This window comes from Anas acuta, chromosome 3 (assembly GCF_963932015.1).
Source record: "Anas acuta chromosome 3, bAnaAcu1.1, whole genome shotgun sequence".
Lineage (NCBI taxonomy): Eukaryota > Metazoa > Chordata > Aves > Anseriformes > Anatidae > Anas > Anas acuta.
In genome coordinates, this window is record NC_088981.1 from 46064219 (window position 1) to 46080744 (window position 16526).

The 16526-nt window shown below is 37.1% G+C and overlaps 1 long non-coding RNA gene across 3 annotated transcripts in view; it reads left to right on the top strand.

Moving 5' to 3' along the window:
• LOC137854012 (uncharacterized) overlaps positions 1 to 16526 on the top strand; it is a 56265-nt gene continuing 39739 nt past the window's right edge. For 2 of the 3 annotated variants that reach the window (XR_011094875.1, XR_011094877.1), the window contains exons 1-2: positions 1 to 277; positions 609 to 699. This is a non-coding gene — a long non-coding RNA (uncharacterized lncRNA). Of the gene's footprint in view, positions 278 to 605; positions 700 to 16526 lie in introns of all 3 variants that reach the window. The other variant, XR_011094876.1, reaches the window with a different exon arrangement.

The following is a 16526-nucleotide window of genomic DNA, read 5'->3' on the forward strand; positions in this document are numbered from 1 at the left end:
CCCAGAGCGCATGTACTGACAAACGGTGGGGAAAAAACAGCCGCACAGAGCGACTGCATGCTGCCAGCACAGAAGCAATGAGCTAGAGCAGGGAGAGAGAGAGCCCTGAGATACCTGCCAAGACTGAAACCCCTGTGTCTGAGCAAGGGGCTGCAGATCTTTTCCAAATTGAACAAGGAAAAAATGAACGAGCCTTAAATAGATATGCAGATATGCAGGGCATACAGATACAGACTTGGCATTCTACTTGTTATTCTGTGTAGTAGGAAGATTCCAGGTACTCTACATCTGTATGATCTTGTATGTGTGTGTGTAGGGTTGCATTTTCTAATAGCTAAACTAAGAGCCACAGAGAAGCATGAACAAGCAGGGTTGGTGTATGATAGAGCACTGTAATACCCTAACAGTCTCCTGCCTGTCAAGTGGAAAACACTTTCTTAAGAGTGTTTGATCAAGCTGTAACTTTGCCCTGATCAACTGACACTTCTAACAGGTGACTATTGGATTATTATAGCAGGGATTTGTGGAAAGTGGCAGATATATGCAAGTGTCCTTTTTTTCTTTTTTTTTTTTTTCTTTTTTTTTTTTTTTTTTTTTACCCCCAGTAGGGCAGCTCACAGGAATCAGTTCTTATCAGTGCAGCTTTTTGCTTTGCCAGAAATGTGCAGAGTAATTGAAGAGAGCCACAGTGGGTGAAGGGTGAGTTCACAGCTGTTGTGCATCCTATTCTGTTTTCCCATTTGGTTATCTGCATTAAAATGGTATTCTGGTATCTTGAATCTTTGATGTAATTGTTCAAATTATTCTTCTGTTGCTCCGGCCTACAGGGGAGGATGTCTTTATGTGCAAGAATACTACTTACCATTAGAATATATTTTGATACTCTATTTATTTTGTAGGTAGCAGTTCCCACAGTACTGGCTTTCACTAACATAAAGGAAGCATCTCTCCTTGGGCTGCTGAGGTATTTCTTTTTGGTCCTGTAAATGTCACTGATTTTGATCAAGCAGAAAGGGGCTTGTGACACTGGAATGGTAATGTTGTTATCTGAAGGGAAGGCTTTCTGCCCTGGAAGGTGTGGTGTGTTAAGCTATTGTAAGTTGTTCTTCTAAATCTGCATTTGCTTTGCACCTACAGACTGCCTGAAACCACAACTTTTAAAAAGTATTAGACAAATGAGAGAGAACTTTGTTACTTTGTTCAACATGAGCTTAATACTGGTGGAAAACCCTCTGACTGATTTGCTCAAATTCTCCATGCAGCTGGAGAACAAGCCTAAAATGTGAATTGGGAGGGAAAATATAGCTGTCCCAGAGTTTCTAGAGAGACTGTTTTAGAAAAGCTTTGGGAGGGGGGGTATTGGATCCCTTGTGGAAATATTCTCCAGCTACTCTCAGCTGGTTTGCCTAGTCTGGCAGATATAGTCTTTAAGCTCTTACCTTTGGGGTTTACCGATAGAGTACAGAGAGTAAAGCCCAGAAGTTTGTGTATCTGGATTAGATGTAGACTTTTGTTGGGTATGGTGCTAATATGTGTATGGTCAGTGTTACACAGCTATAATTGTCCATCTATGGTCCATGAGGCAGCAGCATTCAGAGAGAAAAAAAAAATAATAATAAAAATCAGCTACCTGAAGCTTTCTCTTTGACCATGAGTCAGATCATGGCTTTGACTTCTCTGCCTGGAGGGACGAACAGAGAAGCAGCTTCCGCTCTACTTTTGAGTATCTGAAGCTTTATGTTATTCTTCAGTACTGATTCAAGATAGGTTTCAAGCCTGAAGTGGAGAAACTGTTGCTTTCTGGTACTAATCAATTGAGCTTTTTCATTTTTGTTTCTTCTGAGTTAGATAATCACCAATACAACTTGAGATAAGAAGTGATTTAGACAAGTACGTATATATATATTTTTAAACCTTATGGCTTATGAACTATGTGAGGAAACCCAGGTTTCCTGATGGTGTGTTCTGTCCTTAACTGTACTTATGTTTGTAAAAACTTGTGGCCACAGTCTAAACTGGATAAAAGCTTGGTACATTGAAATTTTCTATTCACCAGTTTTCTAAATTCAGTCATGCTTTGAAGGGTTGCTTTTATCAACATAAATACAATCCTAGTCTAATAGTATTTTTCTCTTCATGGCAACTGGAAAAACCCCCATAGACTTGTCTGCATTTCTTCAAGTGTAACCGATGGAATTTTGCACAGCAATGCTGTTGGTTCAAAGGACAGACTATATCTAACTTTCCTATTAGCTGATCCCATGCTGCAGGATTAGCAAGAAAGCTTTGCCCCTAGTGCAGGCTGACACAACTAGATGTGTGTCAGGCAGGGTTCTGATGAGCAAAACAATTTTATCCTGTGCTGGTTGCCTACTCACATCCCTAATTTTCATTTAAATTGTTCAAATTGTCCATGTTTGAGGCTCAGGTGTTCATTCAGTGCTGAAACTCTGTTCCAGTAGAGTAGGATGTTGTAAAGGGAAACAAACCTCTCTGTGAGTTGATTGAAACATGCAGAGTATGCAGGAACTACTTCAAGACTCCTTGCTGTTCTTTTTCAGCATTGCCTTGCTCAGAAAATGATCATAACGTAGCTGTTGCTGTATTCTAGATGGAGTAATTACAGCTCACAGACTTCTAACGTCCTTTCTACTGTAAGCTAGAAAGAGAAAACTGGTGATCCTGAGCAAAGGGTGGCCAAGAGGGAGTGCTCGTGACCTTCCATTGCACATAATCCAGCCAGCATGTTGAAGGAGGAGAGAAGACAGGAGGTTTGTTGTTTTGAAAATGAATGACTAGTGGAACATTCCCAATTCCATTGGCTCTCAGGAGTGTCTGAGTGAGGAGCATCTTTTACAAGTCCTTTTATACTTTAATACTTGTGAAGTGCTGGGTAGTGAGCAGTATGGATGGCTGAGTAAAAAAAGAATGATGGTTAAAAATATATTTTTTAATTTCATTTTTTTTTTTTTAATTTAAATACATTGAAAAATTAATGTAACATACAGACATTATTCCCCTTACTAGACCTGCTTCAGCTGTGCTCTAGGCAATATTGTGCAGTTGTGAGAAAATTAATGTTAATACTAACATAACTGAGTTCATTTACAGAGCCTGCATTTCTGTCTTGAGGTGGTTTGGTTTTGACTATCTGTGTTGTTTATTTTTTGTTTGTTTTGTGTTTTTTTTTTTTTTTTTTTTTTTTTTGTGTGTGTGTGTGTGTTTTTTTTCTGGTTTTGTTTTCTTTTTCTAGGAGGGTAAATTCCTTCTCTTGAACTATTTATTTTTTTTTTTCAATTCTTTTCACCTTCTTCAAAAGCTTCCCTTCTTTATTTATAAGTCTTATGCCACAAGAGGCCAAAATTTTTTTTTTCTCCAGCTCTCTAATATATGGGGATTCTCTTTGGCTAAATCAGAGCAAGTATTTTTACAATCATAAGCAACACAGTGGGTAGCAACATTGTCTGCTGTTAAATTGCATACCCCAAATGGCCAAGGACATGTGGTGCAAGGTAACACCCTTTTTCTAAGAAGAAAGTGCTACTTCTCAGTGCCTCTTCTTTATTGCTCCCAGCTAAAAAGAAATTTAGATTAAGTGACAGCTTCAAATCTTCCCTGGTGTTACTGCTTTATATGCAAAAGCATCATAAACCCAACAAACTATAATGTATTGTATACAAGGTTTTCTGGGCTGCACGATGGACTTTAATCCCCAAATTGATCTCTTTTTTTCAGTGTGTTAAAAGAGCAAAGTATCCCACTTTTTCTCACCAACTCAACCATGGAGTGTATCAACTCTTTAAAAAAAAAAAAAAAAAAAAAGGCTTTTTTTTTTTTTTGTACTGGGGGAAATTCAAATATTAATTTTGTCCCAGATTTATACTTCTTTAGGGCAGACTTTGGGGGAACATATGAGATTTGGTTATCAACAGCAATAGAAACGGAGGTTGTTACCACCCATTCACCAACGTATGCTCCACCTCTTCTCTTCATCGTGGAAACTCTGAATGCAAATGAAGTTCTAGGAAAATAAGTTGTGCTCCCCATTCCAACAGCTATGTGCCATTCTTTCTGCAGATACCCACAGAGAGACTCCTCCTGGTTTTCATTACCTTTACTTTATACCATACCCTTCTGGAATATTGCTTTGACAGGTGATAAAACTCATCATCTCTGCAATGGGAAATGTGGAGAGGAAAAGACCGACTAAATCTCAGCACAAATCCTTTGCCCCACTCACTACATTGTCTAGCCATGCAACACTGTGGCACAAGGAGATGGCAGTTGGCATTGGCTTATTGGAAAGGTGGGATGGCTGTAAAGAGGCTTGTTAGCTTTTACTCTGATCTCTGCTATCAGACCATCACTGGTATGATAGAGGTGGGTCTCAGGGAGGAAGAAAAGGGTAAAACAAATAAACAGAACAAAACAAAAAGCTATGTAGTATTCAGTAAACTTAACAGTAAATGTATGCTTTGTGGCTGTTTTCTCTGGAGCTTAGATATGTACAGGAGATACTTCTGTTAAGTAAACAGTAGGACCTCCACAGCAGAGCAAAGAGGGTGTTCTGCTCCAGCCGTGTTTTGGGAAGAAAAAGGAAGTGAAGAGCTGTAACTATTTATGCTATAATACAGCCCAGAAGTTGTCAGAATTAATTTTTCTTCGGGCCTTCTGAAACTGCTGTGTGTGTCCCTGCTGAAAAATTCATCAGTAGTTCTGTATGAGTATAAATGATCATGTTGAAAAATCTTCCCAGATCTTTATAGGGTTGATATTCCATCTTCCTTCCAATTTAAAACAATTAAAGGAATTTAGTTCTGTTCAAGGTTAATGAATACTGGGAAATTTGGCTTTTCTCATCATCTTAATATTATTAATTATTGATTTTTGAAAATTCTTATGGATCATAGAAGGTAATGATTATATTTCATATAAGAAAAGTTTGGATATTATGACACTGCAGAAAGTTTAAGTACATGAGCAAGAGTTCAAGCTTAAAAGCTTCTAGTATCATCTGGGAAAATGAAATTGAATGGCAAGATACCAAAAGAAATCTCTCTTAAATTCAAAGACTGAATAGAGTCAAAAAGAATTTGTCATGAAATGCCAACAGTGGAGAAATTGTCCTTTAGTCTTTTTTGAAAAGTGTATTTTGTGAGATGTATTATTTTAATAAGCAGCTATTAAAAATGTTAAAGGGCTTGAGATAAATGGTGATGGCTAGTTCTTAGTAGTTAACAGGCACATGAAATCTGTGTACTCATGTTTGTGACTGCAGCTTAACTGGGCTTTGAGTTTGGAGGTGTGACAATGTGAGCTGAAAATGGTATATCATAATAAGTATCTTGACAAGCAAGAATAAATATAATGCAGCAGAAGTGAGCTCTGGTACGCTGTTTCTCATTTATGGGAAGCATTCTTCCTTGGGTTGGATTTATGACTGTTTCATAAAACACCCCAGACATACAGCTTTCTTGGGTCATGGAGGGGGATGCTTGCTTGCCCCCCACCCTGGTAGAGATGGCCACAGTGGTGACTCTCTTGTGTTTTGTTGCACTGCTGAGTGGAAGTGCCGTTGCATTACTCAGACTGAGCCAGTATGCTCAGTCTGTGTTGACTGCTATGTTTCCTCCAGAAATTTATGATGTACTGAGAGGAGATAAAATCTGAAATGATGAATAAGAAGATCAGAGGTATTATCACAGAAGCAATGGAAGATTTTATGCCCAGAGCACCGCTCTGATTCTGTCACCAGACTCCACAACACAGACGGCGAAACTCTCTGAATGGGTGAACTAGGCTTGCTGTGAAGGCTTCAAGTTTTATACCCATTAGTTATGCTTTATTATTTTTTTTTCTTCAGATCCAGAATTGTTTTTCTGAGCACCATGCTAGTTTTCTTCCTTTTCCTTTTTTTTTTTCCCACCCCATTGGCTTTGCCAGCATCTAATAGATAAGGGCCTTAAAATACAATGCTATTGTAAATCCGATCTTCTACAAGCCATATCACAGCCAGGTAGGATTAGGGATGAGACTGTCTCCTTGTTAAACTCCATTATAGCAAGGTGTGCCTGCAGATGCGAAGGGAAAACAGAGAAGTGGAGTGAGACAGATGCCAAGGGCTAGAAGAAATGATGCCATTAGGTAAAGGGCAGGAAAAAATTGTTCTTTCTTTTTTTCTTCCCTGTAGAACACTCTTTGAGATAGAGTGTCTTAAGATAAACTTGTCCATTATTAACAGTGATCTAACAATTCTCTGAAGAATAAGAACAAGAAGATAGGTCTTTTGTGCCTTTCTTTATCATCTGAGTCTTTGGGAAATTCACTCATTAGTTTCCCAAGCCTTTCAAAGGTAAAAAGTCCAGTCCTGCATTTGTGACTAACTTTGTGCCTCACCAGAAGGCTTCTATTCATAACTAAGGGGACAATCAGAACTTTTCTGTGCAACACTTTCTGTGAAGGCTTGCTTGTTTGATCAAAGTGGACTTTTTTTTTCATACTTAAAATTACTTAAATTTCATGTAAAGTCATCATGGCTGTTTTCTGGTTGTTGTTGTTGGTTTTTGTTTTGTGTGTGTGGTGTTGTGTTTTTGTTTGTTTGTTTATATTCCCATGCTTCCTAGACTGCTAAGGGTGTTCTTGTCTAGAAAATTTTGACCAGTTCCCCACCTGAATCATTGATTTTAAGGGAAAAGCATCCTTTCCTTTTCTGTTGATAGTGTTCTGTTCTGCACACTCCACTAGAAGTGAAAACTGATTTTCGCTGTTGTTTTCATTGTTGTTTCACTTATACATTTTGCTCTGGCAGTTTCCTCAGGCGTAGAGTAAAGGTTTGGTTTGGCTTGTTTCTTTGGTTTCATTGTTTCTTTTTGTTGTTGTTGTTGTTTTTGGCTTGTTTGCTTGTTTTCTTTGTTTTAAGTGTGTGGCATTTGGAGCATGTCTCTTGAGCTTAATTTTGCTAAAAGCTTATTGCCAAATCAGCCTAAAAAGTCTTCCTTTCAGATTAAAGAGTTGTGTATGAAAACATTGTAGGTAAAATTCCAACCTGGTTTTCCAGCTGCTATAAGTATTTCATTTTATGCTTTTCTATAGAAAAATAGCTCTATTAATCATTTTAGGTGGAATATCAGAAGCTAAGGTGGAACATTGTGAAGAAGACAGCTGTGGACAAGACTCGAGTCAATGATGAGAAATGAAATTCTCTGTAGGTAATAGTGCAATAAAGTGTCTTTCTTTCCTTCAGGCTGAGCTTTAACTTTCAATATAAAGGAGAATTCATTTTTTTCCTTCTCCAGCTATATCCACAGAATTCCTGAAAGAAAAGCCTCATTTGCAGTCTGAAGGCAAATGACTGGTTTTGTAATCAGGTTTCCTACCATGAAAAATGCTTTACTGGCCTAATCCGCTAACTCTTACTGATATAAATTTTATTGACAAAATATTATTGATTTCAGTATGACTATTCATGTGGGCTGGAGTTATAGATCAAAGCCTGAAAATATTGTGTGCAGCATGTTCAATGGCCTCCTGTTTGTTCCCATGTACTGCTTGGTGTTATGTAGGCTTAATTTTTGGTCTGGTCACAGATATTAAGGACCTACAGTTTACGTTGTGCTAAATATTATGCTATAGGGTTTTATGGTAATCAGTACTTAGCAGTTCTGAAAGCTCTTTAAAAATGGCATTGTACATACTTCCTCCTCTCCCATCCCTGTACTTCTACTGAGTGAATGTCTCTTTTGAAATCTCAGCATACGGTGTATAATTTTAAACATATGTAGGAGGCTGATGTTTCATATGTATTGGAGTTGTGATTTTTCCCTCTGCGAGGTCTCTATACATTCATTATCGCCTGATGTGTGTTTTATTGATGTAAGTAGCAATTTTGCAATGCAGAGGCACAGCAAGATGCAGAGAAAAAGAATTCTGTCCTTTATATGCCCCTGTGTCTTCCTCATCCATTTCTTATCCTAGGATTTTCATGCAGATTGAGAATAATGATGGCATATAAGATCCTAACATAAACAAGTGTGCAATAGTGCTTTGTTCCATCTTTGTATCAGAAATAGAGTATAATGGCTGAGCTGAAAGTTTCTGGAAAATGGGGAGAAATGAATTGTTCTTGGCTCCTTGGATTATTTCAGCAGCTGAATTTCTTACGAGTGCAATAAAAACTGTAATTAAATATGAGGAGGGGGAGGGGGAGGACAGTTCAAGCCGCTGCAATCTTGTGAAAAAACACACCCTAATTATCTTACTATTCCTGGCCTCTGTTTGGCTGCAAAACTTTTCTCCTTTATTTCTATTCCCCTCATTCCCATTTCTTTCTCTCTTCTTCCCTTCAGTGCTCTATATTATAGTCTAGTATGGCTTTGCAGTTTCTGCAGTGACAGGAACACACAGAACATAAGAAATCAGAGCTGCCTTGGAAGGTTTGATATTAATTGCACAGAACATTGTTACTCAGAGCACAGAGCAGCATGACTGACAAATCTGGCTCAGAAATGATTTGAGCAATTTTCTTGTTGCAGTGGTGATTACGGCATGGAACATTATGTAGCTCATTTAAAAACCTTATATTTAGGAGATTTTTATTATTGTTTAGAGCATTTTTTTAAGTCATATAGGAGAAAAAAAATAGTTCTAATTTTTTGGATTTAAATTAGATTAGCAAATGTTAATGGTCCTCTTTTCTCCTCTTACAGCCTCCCCGACCTGCCCACTTAAAATTGCGTGCTCCAGTTCTCACAGATGATGCATCTTGTCAGATGCCTTCCTCTTTTTGGCATTAGGTGTCAGACTAAGGACTTTCCTTAATTTAATGGCCTAGGGGTGTTACAAAGACCAGTCCAGAGAGTGGCTCAGTGACTAGGTTTTAGTTTTGAATACCTCAACCTTGCTTTAAATCTTTGGTTACTTTTTGGCTTAGTCTTGGGGAACACAAAGTTGCAAAAATCAAAATAAATGGCTTTAGAGTGGCTTAAGGATGCTGGGGTTTAGCTTATGGAAAAGGAATGGATGGAGATCTGGAGTTGAAAGGTCCATGTTCCTCTTTTGGGTGAAGCCTACAGATCACAGGAAGCAGGTGAAGACCACCTTTTGAATGCTTCAAGTATTTCAGCTGTTTCCAAATTCAGTGCAATTTAGTCCATCTTTAAGCTGTCCTGACCCAATTATATTTTTTCATGACACTTGGAGAGCTGTTTTGTTGTTGTTTTGTTTCTTGATTAGTAAAGACAACACTTGGATCAAACATTATTTTCACATTTGCAGCCCTTATCCTGGTGGCTGCAATTGATAAACCAGATATATGTTAGTGAAGACTGTCCTGTTTGCTGGGTCAAAGGCCTTGTTAAGACACACATTCAAAAAATCTGAGACTTACGCACTAATAGAACCTTGGATTACTGGTACAGTAACTTTGCACGCTCTTCAAATATATACTTCCGGGTAATAGATTCAGTATTTAGCAGTATTGTTTTTGTAGCTTGGCTGTCTACAAGGCTATTGACATTGGGGAGGTCTTGACGATGGAGATATGAATGTTGATACATTTTGAATGGAGTGGATTATTAAACTCGGTGAAAATGACTCTTGCTGGAGACCACAAACAATTCATTTTATTGAAGGCACAGTGGCTAGACTGGGGAGAAAAGATTATGTGACAAATTTCTCTGGAAGAAAAGGTGTGGAGAATACTTGAAGTCAATTGAAATTCTAACTGGCAATGTTTACATAAGCCTCAAGCTATATGCACAAGGAGACTTTCTGAAAGTCTTATAATTACCGTTCTAATGGACTTGTTCTAATGGACTTGTGCTGTTTAACATATGGGACAATTCAGTGAATTTGCATCAGATTTTTAATCTGAAGGTTCTCTTCCAGTCTCATGACTGGAGTGATAATATTGCTTCTTCAGCTTGGATGGTCATCTTTGACTATGCTCCCTATAAACCAGCTGTCATGCCTCTGAAGGTAGAAAGCATGAATTACTGCATAAAGACATGTATGCTCTTTCTAACTGATGCTGTAACATCTTTGTACGAGCTGCAGATCACATATTGAAGGAGGACTTGCACTCATTAGTTAATGACACAGCTATTTAGACTTCTACAGGAAAGGAGAAGGAATATATAAATGAATAAGAAATTATATTGGAAATGTCTACTAGTGAATGAATAAACTGGGTTTCACTATCACCTGCCTTTTTCTGCATGGAATTATGAGTTGGACTCAGTGACTCTTATGGGTCCGTTCCAATTTGGGATGTTCTATGATTCCATGATTTATTCCATACCAAGAAAGGATAAAAATTCAGCTTCAAAGCCAAAGGCTCAAAGTTTATTAGGATGAAAAATAATAGTTTTGGTCAAGGCAATGATTTATAAAAGGTTTTGCATCATACAGTACTCATTTCTAGTTGTGACACCAAAGATGGTGTTAAGACTTTTAAAACATCACTGGATGGAAACTGAATGTTTTCCTATGATTTAATTATGCAGTGAATCTGTGCAAGTAGATTTGTCCTGGGAATGTTTGTGTAAGGTCATGTATGGCTTATATAAAAAATACCAGGTAAGCCGAACCTATTCTGTGGCATCCGGTCTTCAGTGTTGTACCTGTTTTTGTTACACATGGTGGTTTCATAAGTGGTCAGATTCTCTCTCTCTTTTACATATTTCCTGCATACATTTTACTTCTGCCATAGCCAAATATTTGGCCAGCTATTTGAGTTGCTTATTGTTGGGATTTGTTGGTTTTGATGCATTCTATTTTGGAGAAAATTTTACTAGTTATTTTCTTCTAGTTTCTCTTCATGCAGCTTAGCCTTTTCCTCTTGTGTTATAAAAAGTTCATTTCTCCTTTGTTTCCTCACACTTCAGCTCACTAAAATGTGAGAAAACCAGGTGATCCAGATACAGCTAGTAAACCCAGAACTAGAACTTTCAAGCCATAAAAAAATTATGTCTAATGTATTCTTGGAAAACACTGAGAGCTGTATTCTTATTAATTAAATTATTTATTCTGCCGGGAGACTTTTTTTCCCTTCCCCTTCCCCTCTCTTTCACTCTCTTGCTCTCTCTCTTCTTGCTCACGCTCTCGCTCGCTCTTTCTCTCTCTCTCTCTTTCTCTTTCTGTCTCTTTCTCTCTCTCTTTCTCTGTCTCCTTCTCCTTCTCCTTTATTCTTTTTTTTTTTTTTTTTTTTTTTTCCAAATTATTCTGAAGCAAAAGACTGGCTAAATTCTCTGCATTATGATGCTAAACTTCAGTTGATAAAAAGATTTAAATGCTTGTATATGATGTCCCCTATCTTCTGGGAATTTTTCATTGATCATTGGAAAATAAAAGTTTCTAAGACCTTGATTTTAGAAATGCTGTTTTATCATTAAGCTCTGAAATGTCCTGTTCAGTTGTATATGGTATCACATTTCTGACTCTCATTTGAAAATACCTTTAGTAAAAACAATGATCTAGCCTTTTTTTACATAATGTAACTATTAGTACCTTCACCTATTTCCTTCATCTCAACAGTATAGAATAGGTACTTACATCCCAACTTGCGGGGTGTTGGGACATGAAAACAGTGGTCAATACCTTGTATAGGACCTATGTCAGAGGTTGTGTTTCTCTTCAGAGACACTCCACCAACTCATTAGAGCTATATTTCTGTTTCAGTGTTGGATACGGTGCTCTCATGTTCAGCTGCAGTAAGCAGATTTACAATGGATTAAAAGAGGCTGCCCGATGTGGGATTCGTTGATGTTCATGCAGTCCTTTTTCTGTCACAGGGGTCCAGAGGTTTAGTAGACTTATGTGGTCCCTCTGCAGTGGATGTTACACAAAGCACTTCTTCCTCTGAAAAAAAAAAAAAAAAAAACGTTCTTCCTGGCACTTGCTTCTCTGGAAGTATGCGAGCATGATACAGCAGTCTATGAGTAAATTAGCTCAATGAACTGCTGGCGAAAAACATGCACTCTGTACGCTAATGCATTTTGTACACTGAAGCTAATTTACATGTTCCATTCAGTTGTTTTATGTACCATTCTGCTTCCTTCTTTACCTTTGCTAAGTGTTGGAAGCATCTGGCACTATGTAGCTCAAATATTGATGATGAATTTTGGGTGCATGTTTAAAACTTTTCATTAAAGTATAAATTTTTATCTTCAAACATCATGTGCTGAATAAAGGACTAAAAGCAGCCAAACTCTTGATTGTTTTTGGCAATTTGATGCCTCAGCTGAGGAAGTGGTTTGGCATCTAGAATTGTATTCTTGTCTTGCACTTTTTGAAGTAGATCAGTTAGAAATAACAAGATCTAGGTAGTTAACTGTAGGAAGCTGGAGAAGAATAAATCAACTCATTAAGAAACTCTAGCCTGGCTGGCTCTTCACCTCTTTTTACAGCTCTTTGTGCTAGGAACACCATTTGTTCCGTCCTTCTTATGGTCTTTTATTTCCACCGACACTGAATAAAGCTAGTGCATTTTCCTTCTTTTCTAAGTTATATGTATATGTTCATGTAGTCTGTTGGAGTAAATTGTTTGTTAACTGAATTAGTCCTGGATTGATGAGTAAATTTTGTTCCCAGAGAGCCCCAGTGACTATGACTGCTTACAGCAACAGATCCTCTCCCTAGAAATAAATATGGTGGGACATTTAGGGTATATTTCTAGCTTGCATACTCCTGGATCATAAGGAACCACAGAGTGATTGCAACATCACTAATAAGCTTGTTTTCCCTGCTCTAGGTACTTATGGAGAACAAGTCTGTTTGTGGTAACTTACTGATAATCTTATCTTCACATTTGAAGACATTATTCCTCCTTGGAATGCAATGGAGTGTTTCTTGACTGCCTATCAAATTTTATTTTTGATTGTTGACAGAAAATCTTCCCCCATTTTTTTTTCTTTTCTTTTTCAGAAGTGAAATATTCAGAATTTTTCCGTTTTCTTTTGCTTTAAAACTAAAACCACTCAAAAGATCACAAACCCTTGACAAAAAGGTTTGGGCTTAAACTTTGGAATGAAGTCTGTGTGAAATGCTTCATGTGTTGCCATAAATGCAAGGAAAAAGATGACAAAATATGCCCCTTTTCATAACCTGGATCTAGGTCATCTTTAAGGTTTATTTTTGGCCCTCTGAAAGGGATGATAGAAAGCAACCCTTTATGATAGAAATAGGAAGTCCTGGGAGGAACTGCAGCTTGGAGACCCACCTTGCTGGGACCTTTCCTCTTCCCTGTTCTGTGGAAACAGTGAAGCTCACAGTAGGAAATGGCATTAGTTTCTCTCTTTTACACTCTCCAATTACTCCATTAGTTTTCCTGTTGTACATCATGGCCCTCACTACAGTTAAGCTTTTCCAACAGGTTAGTGTAAGCTTGATTATTTATTTATTTATTTTACAAGAGGGAGCTCCTTCACCATTGTCTTCAGGAGGCTGTGTAAAAACGTGTGAACCAAAAATTGCAGGAAAACAACAATTTCCCTTCTTTTGTGCAGATATTTGTAGGAACACTGTACATACACATGAGCACTGTATTTCTGTCTGTTTCATGCTAGTTGTGCTTCATATTCCTTTTCTATCCTGAGATGCTACTTAATACATCTCGTAAGAGGTCCCTGTCTTGAGCCTTTCTTCATGTTTAACCTCCTCTTTCAGTTCTTATAAAAAATCATCTTTCTGCTACACAAAGGCCATAACACCTCTCAAAGCATTTTACTCTTTGTTACATTCCATTCTGTACTCTCTCCCTACCCTCAACTCTGCAGGTAATTATGCTAAGAGGCCTGGTAATGGTTAGACTACAATTTGAAGGCATCAAAGGTGATAAAATCACGCTGCTGAAGATGTGTCTCTTGTTTCTGCCTCCCACTCTTCTTGGACTTTAGAGAACCTGAGGAGGCTTTAAATTATGAAGCATGGTAGGAGCAGAATTTGGAAAGCAAATGGCTGTCATTTTAATGTGAAATCTGGAAGGCTCATTTGTTGGCCTAGTGGCTAAAGGGCAAGGAAGTGCTGTGCTCAGGAGTGAGAGAAAGGATTATTGGTGAAACCAACATAAAGTGACTTATCAAATCTCATAATAATTTTTATGCACCTGATTGTAATGGGATTGGTTTAGTTTCACTATTGGACATATATTACTGAATTCAGATGGATTTTTATTGTAATCACATAGTTTTTCCTTTGAGATTACCAGAGGGATATTATCAAGGAAGACTTTTCTGGGGTTCATTGGGCCCTATTTAAAAAAAAAAAAAAAAAAAAAAAAAAAAAAAATCTGTATCACTGCACTAAGCAAACATTGTGGAATGTTTCCTTAAATGATAGTCATCTTCACTTATCAGTCTTAGAACTATATTTCTAACCAAGATTATTATTCAAGCTTTGTGCTTGCCTACTTGCTGTGGACTGTAGCCTGCACCTTTGTGGTAATGGATGACTTTGGAACTGTAATAATCAATCCTTCAAATGTTTTGGTAGATCAATAAAACTACTGTCAGTCTCTAATATGTCCCATAATCAAAATGTCACTTTATTTACTCAAACAGTCAGATTTGATGTGAAATATTAAGTGCGTGAATGCACAAATAGTGCCTGTGGGGACAAATTCAGCTCTTTTTTCAGCTATGCATCAGTTACTGATGATTTTTGGTTTCCTCTGAGGATTTTTGGGTACGTATGTTTTGTAGTCATTATTTTATGAGCCAAGTCTATGACCACTGAAGTTACTGTTGTGGGGTAATTAAACTCTGTCTAGCCCTGGCAAGAAAGGATTGAATTTTCTCCTGTTTTTTTTTTTTTTTTTTTTTTTTTTGAGTGAAGAGATTTGCTTCAGAGTTTCATTGCCTTGACTTGTGCATTGTATGATATATATCTCAACACACTCAGGGGCTTAGAGATGCCGAGTTGGATAAGAAAAACTGGAGAGGAAGAAATGTGAATGTGAGTGGTTTGGGACCTAGTTAAAGAGAATGAATGAAAGTATTATCATTAGTTTTTTAATTGTTGGAATTGTATACATTAAACAGAGGAAGCAAGATTTTTTTCTGATTTACTTAGCCAAGCTGCAAATCTTATACCATAAAAGATGCTGAAACTGAAGTATGCATAATCCAGCCAACTTCTTGCAAATCATTTTGTCCACAAGAAAGGATCTTTATAGTGATTTTCAAGTCAACCATTACCAATTTTAATGTATATCTTTCTGAAGCATCAGGGATAAGTTAAAGGGAGAACATTATTTTAGCCTACTATATATATATATATTTTTTTTTTTGGAGTTTCTCTAAAGCAACTAAATCTGGCTGTTAAAAGAAACAATGTATTGATAAGAAGAGATACCAACTGCCCCAGGTAGATCAGAATTGTATGTTCCTATTTCACTGAGGTGGTACTTTGAGGGTCATTCCAGATTATCTGAAGCCCACAAACAGCATTAGTTCTTGGTTTCATGTGGGAATAATTCTTACATCCACATAAAAGTATTTTAATATATACATATTTATTTATATTTTATAACTTTGATGTAGGCTATGCAAATAGTAAAAATCTGTTAATAATGCTGGAGTTTCATTAAAATGTACATATATGCTTTTAACTGCAATTCCCATACCAATTGTGCCAAGTTCACATGAATTTAAGAGTAAAAATATCTTGGAAATAGGGACTTTGAATTGCTTTTTTTGTATAGCTTGAGAAAAGCTTTCAGGTAGAGGTATTAGCTGCCAGTAAGGATCAAGATTTTGTATAAACTTTTTAATTTTTTCATAATCAATGTCAGATGTCAGCGGGAGTTATACCCAAGACATGGCTGCAGGGCTAGGCCTTGAGTGGAAAAGCAGACAAAAAATCACAGCTATAGCAATGCTTGTTACCAAACAGAAAAACTTTCAATTGACTCTTCCACCCTTGTACTACAGTTCTTCAAAGAGCATCAAGTAAGTCAAGCATGATTGACATCTACTCTACAAACTGAAAGCATTTTAGCATGCTTTATTCTTGTAGAGAATATGCTTGGAGCATGTCTTGAGCCACCTTTTGGCAATTATATGTGGTGGTGGATTTTTTTTTAAAGATGGTGTGGATTTCACCCATTAAAGATGTGTTAATTACATTATGTGATGGTAACATTTTACAATTTTGACAGGAAAACTGCATTTATTTAAAAAGTTTAAAATTAAATGTATTACAGAACTAGAGCTCAGTGTGACTGGGTGGGCGGGAGGGAATGGTTGTGTTTGCTTAAGAGTAAAGCCATTCAGTGTGTTATTGATCATATGATTTTGAAGCAACATAGTTTTGGGTATCATTTCAAACTGTACTTGTTTACTTTCTAATTTCTTCACCACTTTGTTGTAGTAATTTAATCATTTTTTTCTTTTTTTTGGTCAAGATTTGCTTTTCATTGAAATTGGCCTCCCTTGTCTGAATTATCCTGCAAGAAGGTCTCAGACATTGGAGAGATAGACAGGTGTTTCTCCATACCAACCCAGTGTTCTTCATAAATATTTACAAATAAA